This window comes from Phyllopteryx taeniolatus, chromosome 4 (genome assembly GCF_024500385.1).
Source record: "Phyllopteryx taeniolatus isolate TA_2022b chromosome 4, UOR_Ptae_1.2, whole genome shotgun sequence".
Taxonomy (NCBI): Eukaryota; Metazoa; Chordata; class Actinopteri; order Syngnathiformes; family Syngnathidae; genus Phyllopteryx; species Phyllopteryx taeniolatus.
This window is the reverse complement of record NC_084505.1, coordinates 3,075,891-3,099,179: the sequence shown is the minus strand read 5'-3', so window position 1 is coordinate 3,099,179 and position 23,289 is coordinate 3,075,891. Positions and strand designations below refer to the sequence as shown.

The following is a 23,289-nucleotide window of genomic DNA, read 5'->3' as shown; positions in this document are numbered from 1 at the left end:
AAGATTTTTTTTATTTTGAAGTTTTTCCAACATAAATTATTGTTTTAGGCTGATAAAGACAAGTTGTTTTTTTAACAGTCTACCAAGTGTTACTGATAATTACATAATTACCACTTGTAGAAATAATGGTTTAGGGCTTTGGTGTTACTTTCTAGAAGGTTATTTTTACCTTGACATTTAGATTATTTCCTGTATTGTGACATATTCTTTGAAGTTGCTGATGGAATAGGCCTATATGGACAGACATTAATTCAAATAATTCAGGGGGGAAGGGAAACAACATTTATTCCCATGTTATTTTTCACTCCTTATTTTCCAGGACACCCCTCACTAGTATCTGCGTGCTGCTAGCTTCTCTGGTTCAGCAGCCCATTTTACTGTGGCGCCTTGTAATGGCTATAACACTGCTCTCATGATGTAATGCAGCTCTTGCCGTTTCGGTTGACAGTGTTTCAGGAAGATGAGCCATTTGGAGGAAATCTTTATTGTCACTAACATGGTCAAATGTGGTGGAAATATGTAACATGGAGGTAATGCTAAAAATGTGCAAGCAGGGGGAGTCTGGCTATAGTGGATGTAAATATGTGGCTGTATATTGACAAAAGTAGTTCAATGAGGGATGATGAAGGAAAGACAAAGAGGGAGGAAGAGAATGCAGAGTAGGTGTGTTTGTGAACCATCTGGACTCGGTCTCTGATAAGATACACTTTTGTCAGCAAACATCTCATCTCTCAGCTTCTTCCCTCCTTTTTTCTCCTCTGTCAACTTCTCCGAATCTAAAAGTCCTCCTCTGTATAATTATTTTTACTGTCACTATTTTTTAACGATGTCTTCTTCGCTAGGAAGGACAAAAGTAAAATAATAGGAGGGGTTGGAAGGGTCTGCTTGTGGGAAAGTAAGGAGGCTCTAATTCTTTATGTATGAACCACAACAAAATGTAGCTTTTAATAGACAGGACCAAGACGTATCATATTCAGGCGAAAAAGAATTCAAATGACACCAATTTAGAACATTGTTTTAAATGAACAGAAGACCATGATGGATTCAAAAATATTTGACTTGCACAGCAGTGGTTCCCCAGTGCTCTTTTTGCATACCAGTGGTGATTATAATAACTGTACTTAAATCTAGGGATGTCCGATCACGTGATTTTCAGCTGATCGAGATCAGGTAAAAAAGATCAGTTTTATTCACTATCTAACATTTTAAACGTCACAAACTGACAAAATAATCCAAACGTACAAAGATCATGCCAAATGGAACAGTAATAGCTTTGTTTTGTATTAAACAACGTAACTTTTTGGGGTATTTTTAGTACCAGTATCTTTAAGTGACACGCAGACTGTTTTGTGAACGCGTGCGTGACACACACACAAAGCACAGTCTCTGCCCTCCCTGAGTGTGCTTTAAACTGTTTAATGACACCCCAGGGGTAGTTTACTCTTAAACTAAACGCGCAACAAAAATAATTACACACATTGTACATTTAAATACAAGACACACACGTTCATTTTAGAAATCGCAAGCTTTTTGCTAACAGTCAATGGAAAGGCTGGCTAGAATTAGCATTACATCATGGGTGGGATTTACCTTCAAATAACTTATTTTTATACACAAACTCCATACTAACAGATTCAGAACAGACGGTAATATAACAATACTCACAGGCATATATTCTTCTAATCTGTGAAAAACGAGTTAATGTTTTATCGCGACATTCTTCTTCTATTCTTTTTTTACTGCAAACGTATACCTCCATGCATGCACCGCACCACACTTCCCCAAAGAGGCCAAGACGCACCCAGCAGGAACACCAGATACAGTCATTTCCCCCCCTGACTGTCTGACATGAAATCAGATTTCCTGTTTCTGGTCAATTAAGATTACCAAAATTATTTATATTTGTTAAATATATATTGATTATTTTTTTTTTTTCGATTTTATAATGTTATTGTTTTACTTTTTACTAATTAATTTTGGTTGTTCTTTTAGACAAAAGTTGAGTTTTGAAAGTTATATGTATCGGATCGGAAGTCAGTATCGGGAGATACTTAAAATCAAAGACTCAGACTCGAACTCTTGTGCAAAAAAAATGTGATCGGGAAATCCCTACTTAAATCATAGAATTATCTAAAAATCAAAACTCTAATGCTTGACTGTAGGTTGAATGAATCAAATGTAATAAATTAATAGTTAAAACAGTAACTGTCAATGTCAACTAATTGCATATATAACAGAAGTCAGACTGAATTAAATTGTACATGTTAATATTAATATTGCGAAAACTGTAACTATAGTGTTTACAAATTCTAAACCTTTACTTGTAATTAACAATACACACATTATGCTTGAAATTTTTAGCTTGGACGTAATTTAGTACAATTCTTAGGAAAGATCCACATAATAAAACTTAATTTTGAAGTCAAACATAATCCATAGTAGATCTAGAGATTCTTCTTTGAGACAGCACAATGCTTCTGTCAAGTAAGTGACTTCACCATCATGCTGCTTTGCTTATTTACACAGAACGTAGCAGGGTATGGGTGATACTGCCCCAGTGTATCATTTAAAAATGTGTTCCAGCTTTCCATAATAGAAGTATGACAACACCATTAGTATTTCGAATAAGATGGACTGCTGATCGGCCTGTCTAATTTAAACAGATATTCACTGGGACCTGTTCACATTCTGTTACACCATTCCTTCTGTGTAGAGTTTATATTCAACAGTCAGGCACTAACAGTGCCAAAATACTCAAGGACTGAAAAGTCTGTAAACCTACTTACTGACAAGCTGATCTTCAGTCCATACAATATGAATGGATGATGACGCTAACTTCGTCCACTTTGCAAAATATGAGTCACAGCAATGTTTTGACCACATTTTGATTAGTCATTAACAAGTCTGTCTTCCTTTTGAATTAGTGATGAGAAAGGATAGCGCTGCACTTTCACCTGAAGAGCTTTCCTGTGAACACACTGCTCAGATCCACATATCCTATAGTACTTTAGAGAAGAGCGTTGCGATATACTGTGCACTTATACAAATACAAAAGCAAAATTCCACGCATACTCCGCAATGCATTCACATTGCAATAAAAGAATGAACAATACATCTTGTATGTGATGAAAATAATGAAACATGAAAATAATATTTAACTGTCATGGACAGAAACAATGCCTATGCTGTGCCATGTGTACTTGTGAACTTGTCTAAATCCGTATGTGTTGTTCATGCAAGTATAGCTGAGAATAATTTTTACTTGTTGCTACGGCCCGACCGATTAATTGGCCAGCAAAGTTAATCGATTGATAATAGCCCTTTTTATTCAAAATTGAAAAGAATTGGCCGATGTTTTTTTTAACACATTACAACATAACACAAAGATAATGGCATTCAAGCAAACAAACAAAAAACAGCCACAATGCTAAAAATGATAAACGGTCACCATAACTAATGCACACATCTGAGAAAGGCATCTCTGTTTTTTATTTTGAAGTCATCATTTCATGGCAAAGAAAATAATGGAGTCAAAGAAATGAGATTTAATGTTAAAGGGCATCATGTATAATATTTTGCCAGTAACTTCAGTCATTATGTTGCTTGTATGCCACATACATCTATGGCCTAAATCTAAAGATAAATTCATCAGTTAATGCTTTTTTGCATGTTTTTGTACTTGTTCTCTTGTAAAATTAAACAAATACTAAAGGACAAAGTAGTTTAAATATTCTGCCTGTAATTATTTGTTGTTGTGAGCGTTAAGGGAAAAATAAGTTATTTTACTGATTATATATTTTTTAAATTAATCGGTCGAATAATCGTTTTTTTTTATTTTTTTCTGCCAAATATCAGAATTGGCATTGGCCTCAAAACAGTATATACTGTATATATCGATCGGCCCCGAATTATTGCATTAAAAAAATAAGCGAAACACCCACGTTTTTTATTTAGGTGCAAGCCTCTAAGTCGCCTTATTTCATCAACCTTTGCCTTTCTACCTTTTATCTTTTTCAAGATTTAAAACACAAATAGATACACACTATTACTGTACATTTCTCTGTTAGTGTCTCCACACAAACACACTTATCTCCTAGCAACAAGGCCTGCGAAAGTATGAGATTAGGTGTTCGTATAACGTGTAAGGATATGAGTGTATTTGTGTGTGTGTGCGTGCGTGCGTCCTTCCGTATTGGGGGATGGGTCAAGACAAAGCCTGAAGAGTAAGAGATAAGAAAAAATGCAGGAATGATAAATTGATACAACAGGGTAGTCAAGTTTCTGTAAAGCTTGGTGATTTTTTTCAATGTGTAACAATTACAGGCTGCAAACCGGGATGGATGAGAAATGTAACACTGGTAACCAAAGTGCATGTACAATGGTGTGGGGTTTCATGTGTTGATGAATCGGTGTGTTCCTCCAGCTAAGGTATGATCGCTTGGGAACGTGTACACACCCGTGCAACAGCGTACATGTATGTGAGTGTGCAAGCAGCGGTGGTGGGATCCAGCAGGTCATATAATGGTTGGCTGATCACATTGTCTGCCCCAGCAGTCAGTCTTTCACACAACCTGTCCCCTTAAGGCCCCTTTATACTCGCGCGGCCGACAACACCCGCATTGCATCACGTGACCGACGAATTGGCCCGCGCGGCCCCTCTTGCGTCACTTGATGCGTACACGACAAAAATTGTTGCTGCACGTAGAATGCCGCGGAGATCATCTCTCGTGATTGGTCCGTTTTAGTCACATGCTGTGATGACTTACTCAGCGTGCCCCTTGGTTCTACATAGAACTACGCCGCCGCCTTCTTGATCGATTTTGCAGCATAATTTAACATATCATCTGGTCATCTAGGGCCATTTGTTCTAGCAGACACTGTTCCATGGTCGTTATTGTTGTTGCTTTGTTCCTTGTTACGGGAAGGAAAGTAAAAACGGCAAAAATAAAATACAGAGGAAACTCCACCCTGTGGCGTCCTAGGCAATACCAGCCGTAGCGACACCCCCGACTTGGAGGAGAACTGCAGTACATTTTCAAAACTGCGCGCGTGGGTTGCGCTCGAGTATAAAGGCAAACTACGCGCGGGATAGCCGCAGTGATGTCAGCGCGGTCATCGCGAGCATAAAGAAGCCTTTAACCTGCAAATACATCAGGTATAATCTGCAAATTCCTGCAGATGGAGGGGGTGGGGGGGATCCTCATTTGAAACACAGTGACTAAAACAGTGGATGGATGGATGGATTCGCCTTCCCTCGACATTGTTGTCTAACTTAAAAATATGAAAAGCCACATTTCCTGCTCATAATAAGTTTTATGTTGGAGATAATGCGAATAGCTTGTAATTACAGTAGATGAAATAGCAGTTGCTCCCAACTCAAAGTTTAATGGCAATTGTAAAATGTTTGTTTTAATTTGTGGACAGTGGATCATTGAACTTTAACTTAAACAGAGCACAGAACATTGTGAATGCAATAAACCTGCTCTTTTTTTCCATAAAAATAATTATACAAATTTACTCATGCGCAGACAGTAAGACTGATCACTTGAACTAAGCAGTAATTTTACAGGAAGTATGTTAAATTTAATGGTGTATTATTGATTGTGCATAATAAACTTAAAAAAGAACACTCAACTCATCGCAGCAATTATATACGTATTTCTGTTCATGGTTCATTTCCACTGTTACTCGTTTATTTCAAGAAAGGCTACTAAAAATGATATCATTTTCAAGCAGCTCATTATTAAATACTATAGACATAATTCCTGCTCTTTTATGTTGCTTCTTCTATCACACAATGACTACGATATCTTAATTACAGTAAAAACATTTTTTGTAAATGACTGTGTGTCATCATCTGGTTTCAATGACATTAATGTGTTGTTGTATTCAAAATGTAGCAAATGACTACTTTTTTTCTTGTTACTTTCTTTTCTTATTTATAATTGTATCTGGCAGTGGAATGCGGCCGTTTTCTGTGCCTGACTGGTTCTATTGTCTCTCCCAGTGGTTGGTCTGACTATCTTAATCCACTAAAACATTCCAGACATGACAAAAAAAAGATAAATATAAATCGCCTTGATAGACATTTATCTTGTAAAACACAATCAGTCACATGAACAAGATTTTCTCTGTTGACATACTGACGAATTAGAGGTGTTGTTGTTTTGAATTTCCTTCTAAAATTGCACACAGCATCTATCAACTACTTTGGCTGTAGTATTAAAGCTGTGAAAAACAATTAATATATCAACTTCTGGTCCAAAATTTGATAGAAATTTGAATACAAATTTATTTTTCCTCATGACATCTTATCCTTCTTAATAGGCCTCTTGAAATCTTAATCAGTTGCACATGTTCATGTTCCAAGCGCTATCTCTGCCTTCCTCTCTTTACAATCTGTCTATGTGTCTTCTCTGCAAAGCATGTTTCCTCTCACGGTGACAGTTTAATTCCTTTAATCCATCACGTACTTCCTCCCTTGACTTTGTTATTCATGTACACATTTTTTGGGAGCGTCTCAAAATGTATGTTTCTAATTGAAAAGGTAAGTGTTGGTGGGTGGAGAGGGAGAAGCCTCACATACACCCACACACGGCAATGGAATGCAAAACTGTGTCTGGAAGTCATTAGGCAAACAGAAAAGGCCGTCTACTCCCTCCGTCTGATCAGCAGTGCACAGTCCACCCTTACCCTCACCTCACCACATACATCAGTGCGCCTCACAAAACAGAATGCGCTAAAAGAAGCAGTGAAGGCAGATCTGCTGTAGGTTTTCCCAAAACCTTTACTCCGTTAAATACAGTTTCCACACAGCTACCATGGTGATAGACAACAAAGCATGCATATACCAAGTGGACGGATTTCCATTTTTAGTTCATGCATGTATTTAGTCTTTGTAAAGTGTTATCAGTTTATCAGCTAGGATCTGTTTTTCACAAATACAGACTGGAAAAACATAGAGCCCTGCATAATGCCGAGCTTAGTGTGCATTTAATGTCACTAGTTAAGTTAGACTGAAGGGAATACAAACATTCCAGCTTTGAAAACTACAGAAAATAATGTAAGGCTTTCTATCCTTTAGAGCATGGTGCCAAACATTCAGCCCGTGGGCCTGAACCGGACCATCAGGAGGTCCAATCTGGCCCAAGGAGGTAGAGAAGAACACATTAACTGCAATTTTTCTATAAACGTAACTGTTGTTGCTAATTTGGTCCAGTGGAGGTCACAATTAAATGACCACTTCCGACTTAAATGACATTCTGAAATTGGCTGTTACTGAGGATTTGATGCCTGATATTGATACACTTGTGAAGGGTAAAAGATGCCAAGTTTCAGTAGCAAAGTAAGCCTACTTCGTATATAATGCTGTGCCACCTTTGCACTGTGAAGAACACAGTTCTGAGTCAGGTGATGTGGAAATATATATGAATTTAAAATTATTTCTAGATCATAACAAATTGTTTTATAAACACTACATACAGTATATAGATCTACTTTTATCCGTAAATTGCACCTGTTTAAATGGAAAAAAACAACTAATTCATAATATTGAATACTGAAATTGCAGTCATTTTTAAGAACTTTCAGTTTGCTCATATGATTTGCAACAAGATTTACAACTAGACAAAAATCAATAAATGTGAATATTTTCCAAATGCACTCGTAATTATTTGCACCAAAAAATGGGAAAATTGTGAAATTGTTGTTATTTATAGGTTATTAGGCTATGAATATACTGCTCTGGCCCACTTGACATCAAATTCGGGTGAATGTGGCCCCTGAACTAAAATATATTTTTTTATAAAAAGAAAATATATTTGACACCCCTGCTTTATGAATATTGGGTTGGGAATAGTCCTGAATTACTATTACTGCATTACATCCTGCAGCCGTGGCCCAATGGTTAAGATAATCGCCTGCCACCGTGGGGGACCTAGGTTCAAGACCCCAACGGGACCATCCACCAACATCCCCCGAACTCACGGCTGTGGTGTCCTTGAGCAAGACACTGATACCCCGGGCGCTTCAGCTGCCCCCTGCTCCAGTGTGTTCAACTAACATGTGTTCACTGTGATGGCTTAAATGCAGAGAACAAATTTTGTGTGCATGCATGCATGTTCATGACAATAAAAGGCGATTCTAATATCAATGTAATAATGAAATAATGATTTCGTATAGGTTGAAGAACAGAAGCGCAAGAATACATTCGGAGTTTGCACCTGGCAAAGGTGACTCATCAGTTGTTGCATGGCGTTACAATGGGATCCAAACCAATGTAGTGCATACAGTTCATATTTTTTTTAATCTTTGCCAGGTAGTGTATGTTGACGTGATACTTAACCTCCCACTTCATTTAGCACCACATCATGAGGTGTGGGTGGAAGACTAAGAGCATTAATTTACTTTGGTCCTTCCTGCTCCTCTAGATCCTAATATGCATCCTAGGTTATCTGAGATATATATATATATAAACCAGAAAATATAAACTCCAACCAAATATATAGGAATTGAAATGCATCTTTTTCACTTTGACATCAAGAATGTCTGAAAACAATTTGCCAATAATTATCCCAATTTTGTCCTCATTCATTGATTGGTACCGTAATTTGGTTAATACTGCCCATCCATTTTGATTGTTGCTCGCATGAAATGACCACAAATCAAAAATCAGACCTTGACGCTTGTGTTTTTTTAAGTGTCCCAAATATGTTGTAAATGTGATTCAGTGTGTCCTAAGAGTTTTGTTGAGAGTTAATACATTGGCCTCTGATGCACTGTGCTGACTTCTTGTTTGGCTTTTGGAAAAGAAGAATTTAGATCAATGTAGGCTGAAAAAGTGAGAGGCTATTTGACATGGGGGCAACTACAGGCTGGCTGATCCTTGAACTGGTTTTGTCAGCTCACGAACTTGTTGCTTGAGTCAGCGTCCTCTCAGCTTTTAAAACCATGATCACAGCCAAAAAAAATACATTGGTGAGACTTAATCAAAAAGGAGAATGTCGAGAACAAATGAAAGAAACCAAAATAACAAAGAGAACATGTTGGGAAACAAGATTATATATAAGAAGATGGAATACGGAAATCTTATCTGGGATGAAAACAGCTTTTCTCTAAGCCGCTGTTTTATGACACCAAATCAAGACATGAGATCCTAGTCCGCTACTGTTTTAAAACACGCACGCACGCATACACACTGTGAACACACATTGTTTCGCGTTGTTAGAGTTTAAATTCAGTGAATTCACACAATGAGAGGCAATTTACAAGAGAAAACCTTCCCACGGCACGCGGGAACACACACACACACGGTGCTACAATGCATAGATTGAAGAAAACTGCCTTTACCTCCTCTGTGTGAATACTCCAGTTTCGGCTGGTTTCAAGGGTTCGAGCTGCCCAAACCACATAGGATCCTTTCACGAACACATGACCATGAGAGCGAAAAACAAACACCTCCGTCTTTTCCTTTTGTATGTTTTTCTTTCTGCCAGGACAGAAACAGACGAAAAGCCTGCGTGGATTCTTGTTCACCTTTCTCCTTATTTATGTCTTTCGGTCTGCCCAGGTCTCTCCTCTCACTTCTTGCCAGAGAGGGTGATTGAAAATTCACTGGAGAAAACGGAAAATATTGTAATGTATCTCGTCCCCCCCCCCCCCTTCCAGACCTTTCTTTTTTTTTAATTTGCAAAAAAAAAAAAAAAAAAAAAAAGCTGCGTGCTCTTATTCTTTACTCGGCGTTGTCGCAACCTTTCGTGGGGAGCATGTCGGTGTGTGCGTGCGTGCGTGTGTATGTGTGTGCACGCGTGCGTGTGTGTGCGCGCGCGCCTGCTGCGCTCCCTCGCTGGCTCCCTTGTTGCCTTGGTAAATTGTGGAGCCCTCCTGCTCGTCCAACCAGGCAGGGGGTGGAGCCACGAGGACAGAAGGGAGCTGAGGGAGTACAGTGATTGGTTGCTGGATGACTGGGTCGGAATCTGCTTTTTGCATTTACAGGCAAGAGGTGGATGAAGTATCTCTTCCTTTCTTTTCTCCCCTTTTTACTTTCTCTCTTTGTCATTCTCACACAATCACCCGTGCACATGTACAGTTTCTCTCTACATTGGCATCCTTTTTGGTGTGTTATCCACAACTGTGCACACAAGCATTACGTGCTCAGCAACTACATTGCACAAGGAGTGTATGCGCCCCAAATATGTATACGTGTGTCTGTGTGTGTGCGCGTGTGCGTGAGTCTAATGGGGGTTGTGCACGGTCAGCGTGCGGACACGCGTATGTGGTTAGAGGTTTGGAAGCAGCTGCATCAACCAAAAGAGGGTAGGCGTAAGTATTACATTTTAGTCCTGGAAGATACCTAACGGCTACATGTCGTAATTACTTAAATTTGTTCCTGCTTGTATTATCAGTGTGTCGGGTAAAGTTAGCAAGCTGTATGTGCATTTCATTTCATAAAAAAACGTGTCTGTGGATTGCATGGAAAACAATGATTTCTCGGCCATGATCACTAAAATATAAAGGGATAATGCAGAAGTTGTGGTAAAAAGTTTTGTATTTTATAGCTATTGAATTAAGGTATTCTTCACCAAAAATATGTGGTTGAAATGTACCCAATTAAAGTGGCTGTAAATTGTTACACTAAATTTATTGGGTATATAGGTTCTTTTTAACAGTGTATAGACAAACATGGGCTAGTGAATTTGCGTGCGTGAGTGAAGAGAGGGCCAATTAACCAGGGAGTACAGTTCACAGTGGTGAGTGTTAAAGGAAGCAGGTTTCTAGCTTGTGGAGGACAGTTTTTTTAAGCTAACATCTCCGTAATCTAGGATTGGGAGGACAGTCGTTTTCATACTTTCGTATTTAGAAGACCATATTAATGAGAATTTATTTTGGTAGCGAGAGCCTAATCTGCTTTTGACTTTCAAGAGAACTGTATTGACGTGAATTTCAAGTGAACTTTCAAGGTAGATTCCTTGGTATTTGTACCAAGGGACAAATTGAACAGCAAAACCATTAAGTGACACAGAATATTGCCGGGGTGCGTGATTTGTATGTGGTTTCTGCCGAAGATCTTACATTCAGTAGAGCTACGAACGAGTGGGTGGCCAGTCGAATCAACTCACTAGTGAACCAAAAAAAAGGAACCAGGAGTCAGAATTTTCATGTTTGAATCACAACGACTCAAATAACAAAATGGATGGATGGATGGATAATCACACAATTATACTCCAGAAAACATCCATGAATACAGTATATCAGAAGAGAAGAAGAAGAAGAATCCCCTTTTATTGTCATGAACATGCATGCATGTACACGAAATTTGTTCTCGGCATTTAACCCATCACAGTGAACACATACACATGTTAGTGGAACATACTGGAGCAGGGGGCAGCTGAAGCCCCCAGGGACAACACAAACATTATACAGAGTTATTTGTACCTGCCATTGAGGACGTTATTTTCTAGAAGAAAACAAATGCAGCCCTATGGGGGCACCAGCCAGTGCAAACTTTAGGCCAGTCCCAAGCCCGGATAAATGCAGAGGGGTGCGTCAGGAAGGACATCCGCCTTAAAACTATATATGAGCCAAACAAATATGAGCGTTCATCTAAAGAATTCCATACCGTATCGGTCGTGGCCCGGGTTAACAACGTCCGCCCCCGGCACCATTAACCTGCAGGGTGCCGGTGGAAATTCAGCTACTGTGGGTCGAAGACAAAGGAGAGGTGGAAAGCGGGTTCTTAGACAGAAAGAGAAGAAGAAAGCACAGAGGGTAGAATTGAATGTGGGGATTTTGAATGTTGGGACTATGACAGGATAATCTCGGGAGTTGGTTGACATGATGATTAGGAGAAAGGTTGATATATTGTGTGTCCAGGAGACTAGGTGGAAAGGCAGTAAGGCTAGAAGTTTAGGGGCAGGGTTTAAATTATTTTACCATGGTGTAGATGGGAAGAGAAATGGAGTAGGGGTTATTTTAAAGGAAGAGTTAGCTAAGAATGTCTTGGAGTTGAAAAGAGTATCAGATCAAGTGATGAGGCTGAAACTTGAAATTGAGGGTGTTATGTATAATGTGATTAGCGGCGATGCCCAACAGTTAAGATGAGACCTAGAGGTGAAAGAGAAATTCTGGAAGGAGCTAGAGGAAGTAGTTCTGAGCATCCCAGACAGAGAGAGACTCGTGATTGGTGCAGATTGTAATGGACATGTTGGTGAAGGAAACAGGGGTGATGAAGAAGTGATGGGTAAGTACGGCATCCAGGAAAGGAACTTGGAGGAACAGATGGTGGTAGACTTTGCAAAAAGAATGGAAATGGCTGTAGTGCAGACTTTTTTCCAGAAGAAGCAGGAACATAGGGTGACCTACAAGAGCGGAGGTAGAAGCACGCAGGTGTATTACATCTTGTGCAGACGATGTAATCTGAAGGAGGTTACTGACTGTAAGGTAGTGGTAGGGGAGAGTGTGGCTAGACAGCATAGGAGGGTGGTGTGTAAGATGACTGGTGGTGGGGAGGAAGATTAAAGCTGTACAGGTTGGCCAGACAGACAGATGGAGATGGGAAGGATGTGCAACAGGTTAGGTTGATTAAGGATAGAGATGGAAATGTGTTGACTGGTTCCAGTAGTGTGCTGGGCAGATGGAAAAAATACTTTGAGGATTTGATGAATGAGGAAAATGAGAGAGAAGAAAGAGTAGAAGAGGCAAGTGTGGTGGACACAGAAGTGGCAATGATTAGTAAGGGGGAAGTTAGAAAAGCATTAAAGAGGATGAAAAATAGAAAGGCAGTTGGTCCTGATGAGAGTCCTGTGGAGGTATGGAAGCACCTCAGGAGAGGTGGCTGTGGGGTTTTTGACCAGCTTGTTGAACAGAATTCTAGTGTGAGGATCTCAGTATTGCATCGCTGCTTTTTGCAGATGATGTGGTTCGGTTGGCTTCATCAAGCTGTGATCTCCAACTCTCACTGGAGCAGTTCGCAGCCGAGTGTGAAGCGGCTGGGATGAAAATCTGAACCTCCAAATCTGAAACCATGGTCCTTAGTCGGAAAAGGGTGGCGTGCCCTCTCCAGGTCGAGGATGAGATCCTACCCCAAGTGGAGGAGTTCAAGTATCTTGGTGTCTTGTTCACGAGTGAGGGAAGAATGGAACGAGAGATCGACAGGTGGATCGGTGCAGCGATGCGGACGTTGTATCGGTCCGTCTCAACACCGGCTTAAGCATGCTCCCGTCGCCGGTTATGGTTCACTGTGTAATACAGAGGAACAACAGGGAGCTTTAACCCTTTAAACGGTGAGCCAGTCAGGACTCCCTTAGTTCTAAGGAGCAGGGGAGCCTTGGGTAAGCGAGGTCTGACAAAACAACCCTGGGTTCCTCGGTGTGGGATGTGTCCTGTCCACTGGGCTGCTCTCGGGTGGAATCCTGGGCCCGACCTGCCTCTCGATTGATCGGGTGGGGTCCTCAGCCTCCGCGGTGCAGGCACAGCAATTACAGCTGGACACTTCTGTCAGTCATTGTGGGTGTGGGGCCACTCACTTATTGCAACAAATAACTCATGAAAATGCAAATTGCTTGGGTATCCCTCACTCACACTCCAGTCTGATAGACGTTTATAATTTATTTAGTCACTCCCACCACCAGAGGTGGGTAGTAACGCGCTACATTTACTCAAGTAAGATTTTCGATAAACTGTACTTGTCAGAGTACTTTAAATGCCCTGTACTTTTTACTTTTACTTGAGTATTTATGTGAAGAAGGATCAATACTTTTATTCCGTTACAATGATCGACATGCCGTTCGCTATTTTATTCATGCGTGTGGACGTCTATTTTTAGACTACATCTTCGACTTCCGCATAGGGCGGCCGTTGCGCCAATCAAACGGAATCACTAGTGTCATTTGACTCCAATTCAACAATCAGATGACACAAGGCAGTCACATGACCGCGCACGTAGCCTTTGCGAGCCAATCAAAATGACTCATTTTGGGGGGGGGAACAACCGCACGAGTGTGTTTACAGACCAAAACACAACAGCTTTGTCATGCTGCTCTTCAATTGTGACTGCGCAAACTTCGATATTTCAGCCCACTTCTAACTTGAGAAAACACCTTGCAGTAAGTTGCAGATGTTTCTATTGTTGTTTTGGAGTGGATATGGCAAAATTAGCACTATCCCTATGGTGTCGCCGACGCACACACAATCACGAAGTCTAGTCAGCAAACAGCTTCTTCATGAAATCATTTAAGTGAATAAAGCAAATCATGTTTCTGGAGGGCCCAATGCATGTGTTGTTGGTTTTTGGGCACTTAAAATTTTAAATGGTGGCAGGTGTGTGTCGACTCCCATATATTTTGTTTATTATTTTATGTTCATGCTCTGATTTAAAAAATATATATATAATAAAATCAGAAGTTACTCTTTACTTGAGTATTTTTTTCAATGAGTATTTTCTTACTCTTACTCTTAAATATTTGGATGACTAGTTTTTACTTTTACTTGGGTCATATTATGCTAAAGTAACAGTACTCTTACTTCAGTGCAATATTTGGCTACTCTACCTACCTCTGCCCACTACACTTCAGTTGTACAGCCGGGTTCACGATCCTTGTCCTGCACGCTTTTTCTACTGTCCTTGTCCTGGCCTTCCCTCACGGGGTGTAGCACTACTGCCCCATACAACACTCATATCTAATGTGTCATTGTTCTAGATATATAATGATTTACTTTTCTCATCTTTATTTACAGTTAGTGCTTTGTCTTTTGTTGTCTTATTTTCTCACTCCTCTCTAGAAACTTTGTTCTGCTCGACTGATTCTCAATAAATATCCATTATAATAATAGGAGAAACTTAAAAACTCCAGCATAAAAGGGATACAGATCCTCCTTTCTGCTTGACCAAACAGCCGAACAGAACAAAACAAAAAATATGAAAATGTTCCTTGATTTCGGTGTCGAAAATCATACGGTGACAATAGAAAACTATATGTTTGCGAAGTTTGAAGTAAATCAGATAATGCGGGTTAAGCTCATCACCTGCCACTGTGGAGACCTCAGTTCAAGCCCCCAACCGGACCATCCACCAACATCTCCTGGACTCAAGGCTGTGGTGTGCTTGAGTAAGGCACCGACCCTGAACTGTGCTCCGGATGCTTAAGTTGCCCCCTGCTCCAGTGTGTTCCACCAATAAGTGTGTGTGTTCACTGTGATGGGTAAAATGCAGAGAAAAAATTTCATATGCATGCATGCATGTTCATGACAATAAAAGATGATTCTTCTTCTTATTCTCTCAGTTTGACCAGCGAAATGCGATGGCTCGAGTGGACATCGCCATTGAAAAATAGGAAAATTTACTTTTTAAACATAACGTTTTCGTCTCAACTAATAAGACACCTCCGTGCATTTTTCTACCAAAGAGTCAAGGTTTCAGTCACACATTTCCTAATGATTTACATTGATTTCTGGGCAAGAAAATGTGGTTCGATTTTCGACATAAAAAATGGCATAAAATCTTTAATCCTTATCCAATTTTTGCAATCTAGGGCTCATTTTATTTGTGTATCACTCAGCTATCCAATAGTATTTTGATTTTTTTTTAAAGTATTTTGAACATTTTTGTAAAATACCTACATTGGATTTGCATTGGGCAGTTTGAATAGTGTGGCACAGATTTAGAAAGTAACAAACTTCAAGTCTGTTAGTTTTTCTAAAGAGGGATATATTCCCAGAGTGTGAATCCTTGTGAGGTGAGTTGTGTTTGCCATTCCATGTTTATAATATCTGTTTTTTGGCAAAATTTTGATCTTATGATACTGTAGGGTCTTCAATGACCACGGAAGCATACGCTATATACGTTACCGTTACCATTAACTGTGCTATGTTAGCTTAGCTCGTGACTAGATTTTTGCCTGCATTTTAGACCTTTTCCTGTTCCCCACATAAAAAAACAACATGAAAAAACTGTAAAAATACATTGTAATATTGGCCATTGCCCAGAAATAATTATCATGAAGCTTAACTATGGGGTGGTATTTCTGTTTTTGGTTGTTTTATAGTTAAGGACATTCTTTTTTCTTAACATGGTAGTATTTTGTCAAAATTATTAAATTAAAATGTTGCTATTATCACACTATTGGCACGCCATTTGATTCTTGGCTTGAGAAAATTATGTACACATTCTGTGGTTCTGAAAATAAATTTTATAATATGTGGAAACCCCTGGGGTGCCAATGTTTTTAGCCATGACTGTATGCAAATAAACATAATCATTATTTTTCTTGATTGTCTGACATAAAAGCAGACTAAACGTTTCCTGTTTTAAGTCAACTAGGATTACCAAAATGATTTCTATTTGCTAAATGCCAAAATAACGAGAATTTTTTTTTTTAGACAAATATATATATATATAATAGACAAAACAGTCATGGCTAAAAGCATTGGCACCCCGGGTGCCAGTGTTTTTTTAGCCATAACTGTATGTGTTAGGGGTGATTTAACTCTGTTAACGAGTGATTTTAGTCACAGAAGACGTCCGGCTGGACAATCACAATTAGACTATGGCCTTGTGGAGCGCGAAATAGACATTTTAGAGTGAAATGGGGAGAGAGGAATGGGGGGGGAAGATGTTCAGTCATGGCTCATGTACAAATTGCAAAATCAATAAAAAGAACTTTGGAAGAAAGACATTTATTAATTATAAATTATTATAGAATAGAAATTATTTTTATTACTCATAACAAAATATGTGAGTAAAAATAGACTTTTTCGTCAGCCAAAACTGGACTAAAGTATCACATATTGAAATGACTAAAATGTGACTATGACTAATAAGCATTTTCTTCCAAAAGACTAAAACTGAGACTAAAATGAAGATGGCTGGCAAAAACAACACTGTCCCTCATAAAACATGAGTTTTTGCTTTTTCTTTGGCTTTTTGTGGCTTTTTTTTTTTTTTTGTAACAGCTACACACTGGAGGTTACATGAAGCGTACCCTCATTCAAAGCACCAGACTTCAGCGTAACTACAAATTGTTTATGAATATTAAAGATTATGGATAGTATTTAGTATTTATTGACAGTGGTAAACTTCAATTTTACACTCGTAAGACTGTTAAGAATGAAAATCTTTACATTTGGTTCCAAAGTTATTAAAAGTTTTATGATGTTAACAATTTTACCATATAACAGATGTATTTCCCATGGGAAAAATTGCTTCCAAATCCAAACAAATCAAAAGTAGACCAGCATCCTGGAACAAATTGTATGACCCTTGGAGGTGCCCCTATACTTCAAATCTACTGTATACACTATCAGCAATCATCATCTTCACACAAACACATGCAAGCTACTGTTGTAAGCATTACATCCCATACAGGTTAATTGATTGATTCCCATGGGTGTTAGACTGATGTTATTAAGCATAAAAAAAAGATGAATACCGCAGTGTACACAAAAATGAAGATAGCAATGCCTAATGGCGTAACTTTAAAAATTTAGTCTTCATGTCCTTAGTTAGTATCACAATTTGAAAGCAAAGGTAAATTTTTGAGTCAGGTGTTCTGTGTCCTTTCAGCTCTTTACGAACACAAAATCAAAGCCAAATCATTCTTGCGAAACATTAATTTCTAGGGTTCTTGCTCAATATGTTTAAATCTCCTAATTTACAAAAATACAAAAGCATAATTACATACATTATGAAATTATTATTAAAGGTTTGTTGGCAGCACATCTGCCTCACAGTTCTGAGGTTTGTGTTTGAATTTCGCCTCCAGCCTTCATGTGCGGCGTTTGCATGTTTTCTCGTGCTTGCGTGGGTTTTCTCAGTGTACACCAACTTCCTCCCACATTCGAAAAATTAGGTGAGGTTCATTGGAGACTAAATTGTACTCATTAAACCCATGACACTCTTGTCTTTATACAAATCATAATAACAGTAAAGACATGCAACTGTTCTGACACTTTCACAAATTGATACATATTCATTCATATCTCAGAAATAACACCATTTATTTTGCTGTCTGCAAAATGCCTGCCTCATCCTGAAAAATCAACTCACAAATCCTTCTGGTGTATTGCAAAGATATAATGAGTAATGTTTCTCCAATGACATTAACGGTAAAGATAGCCTGGGTGACAAAGAAGGACCGTTTGTAAAAGAACCAGAAAAAGGAACTCTGAAGACCCTAAGGTGCATTTGTGTTAGTTTTCATGGAAAAGGCATATATGTAACGGACACGCCATCAAAGAGATGTCCCCAGCAACCTCACCAACAACTTGATATACTGCATTCTTCCAAGACGTCCCGCTGTGCAAGACGGCCACAAGGATGCCTAATTTATCTACCCGGACCTTAAAATAATTAACAGTTCCCTGAGAAACCTGGGTTTCCAGTCATCAAAGACTCCCCCTGGTCCGCAGCACCAAGATACAGACCAAAACTTTGGAAAATCCGCTGGTCAAAGCATGCCGAGGTAAAGGTAAAAAAAATCATTTGCTCCTTTGAAATGCATGCAAGACCCTCTGGGACAATTGATGGCACACGAGCGCCACCCACCGGCGGTTACTGCAAACCGCGAAATCACCAGTCACAGTCTTCACCGAAATTCACCAAGTCTGTTTTGATATTTTAAGAACTGAATGAATGCGCCCAGTGTTTACCACAACACCAATGTCACGAGTGATTGTTTTTCACCAAATTCAAGTGTATGCTGGTTAAATCTGTTTGTCGACCAAATATGCTTGTGTTTATCTCAGAACAAACACAGAAATGTTACACAAACAGACAGTAAGTGTTATTAGCCACTAAATAACTATGAAACCCCATTGCATAGATGAACCATAATGTGCATGACAGCTGGGAATGAATGTTACTTTTTCCCACTGATTTTAAACCACAAAATAACCCTAAGATGAAAATCAATACGAAGAGGCGCAGTCTACGTTTGGTTTTTGCCCCCAAAAGCCTATCCCAGCTATCGGGCAGGAGGCGGGGTACACCCTGAACTGGTTACCAGCGAATCGCAGGGCACATATAAACAAACAACCATTCGCACTTACATTCATACCTACGGGCAATTTAGTGTCGTCAATCAACCTACCATGCATGTCTTTGGGATGTGGGAGGAAACCGGAGTGCCCGGAGAAAACCCACGCAGGCACGGGGAGAACATGCAAACTCCACACGGGGGCCGGGGATTGAACCACAGACATCAGAACTGTGAGGCAGATGCTCTAACCAGTCGTTCACTGTGCCGCGTGAAAAATATCACTTTTGAGTATTATTTTCTTAGCAACAATTATAGATAACAACTGCCAATAATTCAAATAATCATATCAATAAAATTAAATGATTTTAAAAAGGAAACTCAGTGGGCTATGTCTTTACCATTATTGATCGAATTATATTAAAATGACCCATATGTGCTCTGTGATTGACTGGCAACCAGTCCAGGTTGTACCCTGCCTCTTGCCCAAAGTGAGCTGGGAAAGGCACCAGCACTCCAGCGACCCCAATGATGACATACGCTATAGAAAATGGATAACTGGATGGATGGATGAATTGTTTGTCTGCATTTTTTTTTTAATAGCGATTTAATATGCATACTTGAGTTGAAATATAGATAACAGATTCAAATCTAGTTTTCATCAATAAATATATTTTCATAAAATATTACCAGTACTGGCAAACTACTTTGAATTTTTTTTTTTACTTCAGTGCTCAAAGGCAACTATTTATCAAGGAGAAGCAGGGACATTTTCCCACACTAAACACAGACTGAGAAAGAGAGCCTTGGAATTACTTATTTTACATTCTGTGCGCCCTGATTGTGTGAGAGCATTTGGGAGAGTGGTTTGGACCCACTGGACAGCCTCCATCTTCTTTTCTTTATCCCCATCTCAATCATCCCAGCAGTGAAGCTTTTCTTACGCCATTGTATTTGTTGGTACCCTCCTACTAACTCATATAATATAGACCCTCAGAGGGTGTGTGCATGATCGATGAGGAGAGGGGAGGTTTGCGCGACTGTGTTTTATGTTGAGCTATTCCTGCCAGTTAAACATCCCATGTTCGACACCCCCACTGTGTGTGTGTGTGTATGTAGGTGTGCATGTGTGAGAGAGAGAGAAAATCCCAAAGCTCTTTCATGTCCATGTATGGGACCCCTACAAGGCAAGTTCACAACCTTTGAGATAGAAAGCAATGGAAGAGGTAGAAATGAAAAAGTATGAGGAAAAAAAGGGATATGAAAACAAGAAAAGAGCACAGAGAGAAAGACAGAGGGGAAACACTGAGGCTGGCTTAAACAAGCCAACTGATGAATTAGGGAAAGGAGAAAAGCAATAAGGCAAGAATTCACAAGAAGAGAATAGGAATTTAAAGAGACCTTTCTATTTTTTAATCCCTCTTTCAGCATGTAGAGATTTGAGTTGATGGTGAGATAATGCATTATAACTCCCACCCCCAACAACGAGCATGTGTGCGTGTCTGTCCATGTGGATGTGTGCGAGTCCACGAAATCCACTGTGAATTTGGACATTTCCACCACCTGGCTAGACTACAAAATAACAGTAATCATCGTGACCACTGCTCCCTGTAACTCTCTGTGTAAGAAAAACCTAAAAAGTGTATGTGTGTACCCTATCAACCTTTGTGTAGACCACTGTTATAACAGTAATTACAAACTTCATATAGGGGTATACTAAACCATTTAGGATAAATGATGGCAACCTGCCACTTTGCACACTTGGGATTTAACTTCAACATTCTATTACACACAAACCCCACACTGTGGATGTTTGGGATTTTTTCTCATTCTGAATTTATGAATGTTATAGGTAAATATGCTCCATGAAAAACAACGAGGGTCAAATTACCATTATTTACGTGTAGATAAACAACATGCTGTTGGTCTTTTATTGTTCAGTTCACGTTTCTCCTTAGGTAACATTGGGCCTCATTTACTAATAAATGCGTCCAAATGTTCTCATTTGACGCACAAGTTGAGCGTATATGCAAAGTCACCGTCAGATTCATGATACGTACCGGCCTATTTTATTCACACCTCCGTGCGTCTGTTAATGAATCAGAATTCATTTTACGTATATCACACACGTGCACGTGACTTTCAATTTGCATTAACCGCGCCTCTTTTTCCAGACAAAAGGATGTCCAGCTGACTCATCTCAGCCAATGTGCGGAGTTTTTTTTCTTAATCTTTCTCCTATACACAAAATGTTGTAACAACATATATTAGTCATGGTAATAATTTGTAATTGATTCCCAAGTTGAATTAGACGATGTGGCGCAAAACAACCTATACAAAACAATCTAGGAGTCGAGAATAAGCAAACACTGCATACGTTGTTAATATACATAGTAAGGAGTAAATATAACACAGCAAAGAGGCATTTGTAGGTGATAAAATTCATCAAATTAGTGTTGGAATTGAAACAAAATATACAAGGCATATGCCGAACGGAATATGTCACAATTCAACCACAACAGCGATGGTGTGCTTGTAGTGTGTACTGATCAATTTACATCACATTTTAACATGCAGAATCACAGAAAAATATATAAATCAGATTATCGTAGGGGTTAGAGAGAATACTAAAGGTAGGACGGTTTGATTGCACTCCCTCGCTGACTGTCAACATCGGCTGCGCACGCAGACATGTCAGGTGAGCTGGGACACATAAAAAGCACGTATCCTCCTGTACAAGGGACATGTGATGATGACATTTTGAAACCATTTGAAAATGTTTAGTGGTGGTTCCCATTCCAAAGCAAGAAATTCAAGCACAGCTCTCTGCTTGTGACGGGCATTCAACAATAACCTAATTTCCTAAATGGCTGACAGGAAGCGGGCAGGCTTGAACAAAATAAATAAAAAACAAAAAAAAACCTTCAAACAAATATTTAAACTACAAACTGAACATTTCATAAAATAATTATGTCATGAATGGTGTGTGTTGTGTTCACGACTGTTCACTGCGCACACACACACACACACACACACACACACGCACACACACACACACACATTATGAGAGAGAAGGGTTCAAAATAAATTAAGGATTTCAATTAAAGACCTGATATTTGAGGATCATCTCTTACAATCAAGACTGCTGAAAAGATTGTCGGTACCCCCCTACCCACCCTTGAGGACTTGCACGCTGTCAGAACTCAGACAAGAGTGTGCAAAATCCTGTCGGACCCTCCACATCCTGGTCACCAGCTCTTCCAGCTCCTTCCCTCAGGTAGGCGCTACTGATCAATGCAAACTAGAACTAGCAGACATTCCAGCAGCTTCTTCCCTTTTGCCATCAACTTCTTAAACGGCTAATTTACAATTCCATTGCAACATGCTGCCAATTTATTTTTGTCTTGAGTTTGTTGTCTGTGAGTTTCTGTCATGCCAATTATACATTACTCGTGCACCCACTGTGGTAGTCTCGCCACGCTGCACTATTTGCATATCTGTTGTTGACCAATACTGGCCAATCATCTGCCTGAGGAGCATCTGCAACATTTGCACAACCAACATTGTCCCAGATTATCGTGCTACTGGTCACTTTAAACTGCATACATTGAAGTCTTGGCGCCCTTTGCACAATGGTCATTGCACCGGACTATTGCTATATTAGTCATTCAAACTGCTCTAAGTGCTAGAGGACTCTGCATCTTTTTGCACAATTGTAATAAATAAATAAATAAATAAAACATTTTACCGGGATTACCAGATAACTAGCAACCTTTTATTGCTCAGTGACTGTTTTTCTCAATGTCTCAAAAGTGTTCTCTGTCAATTGACTGTCTGTTGTCTTACTACAGTGGCTCAAATTCCTTGTGTGTTTTTTGGACATACTTGGCAAAATAAAGATGATTCTGATGTGAGCGTCACTATGAGAACCTACCATAATTGAATCCAGCTGGTATTTGCCTTTTCGTTTGTGCACACACACAGACATACAATTAGTGATGCTATACCAAGTTACATAAGGTCACTGTTTCTCCAGTACGTTTGCCAAAGTTTGTTGCTGCTTGCAGGTGGTGAGAGGAGCGACAGAATAATGCAAACATATTTATTTTCATCAGGCAGGAGCATCAGAGATGACAGGAAAAGGCTTCCAGGGATGTGGCTTATACCACTAGTTTTAAGTGTATGAGTGACCAATCGACTGAAAATATAAATATACTACACAATATTTCATAGTAACCACATTTATGTAAACGATAAAAGGAGGGTTAGTCAAAATGTCTGATGTCTAGCACAAATGTATGGGTTTCCATATCAAATGATA

General features: G+C 39.3%; 1 protein-coding gene across 5 annotated transcripts in view; it reads right to left on the bottom strand.

The window, feature by feature from the left end:
• tenm3 (teneurin transmembrane protein 3) overlaps positions 1-23,289 on the bottom strand; it is a 398,597-nt gene that overhangs the window by 248,790 nt on the left and 126,518 nt on the right. The window contains exon 1 of one of the 5 annotated variants that reach the window (XM_061772053.1): positions 9,349-9,672. The exons of the other annotated variants lie outside the window; for them this stretch is intronic. The gene's annotated coding sequence lies outside the window, so the exon portion shown is untranslated. Of the gene's footprint in view, positions 1-9,348; positions 9,673-23,289 lie in introns of those variants that run through there. 5 annotated transcript variants of the gene reach the window in all.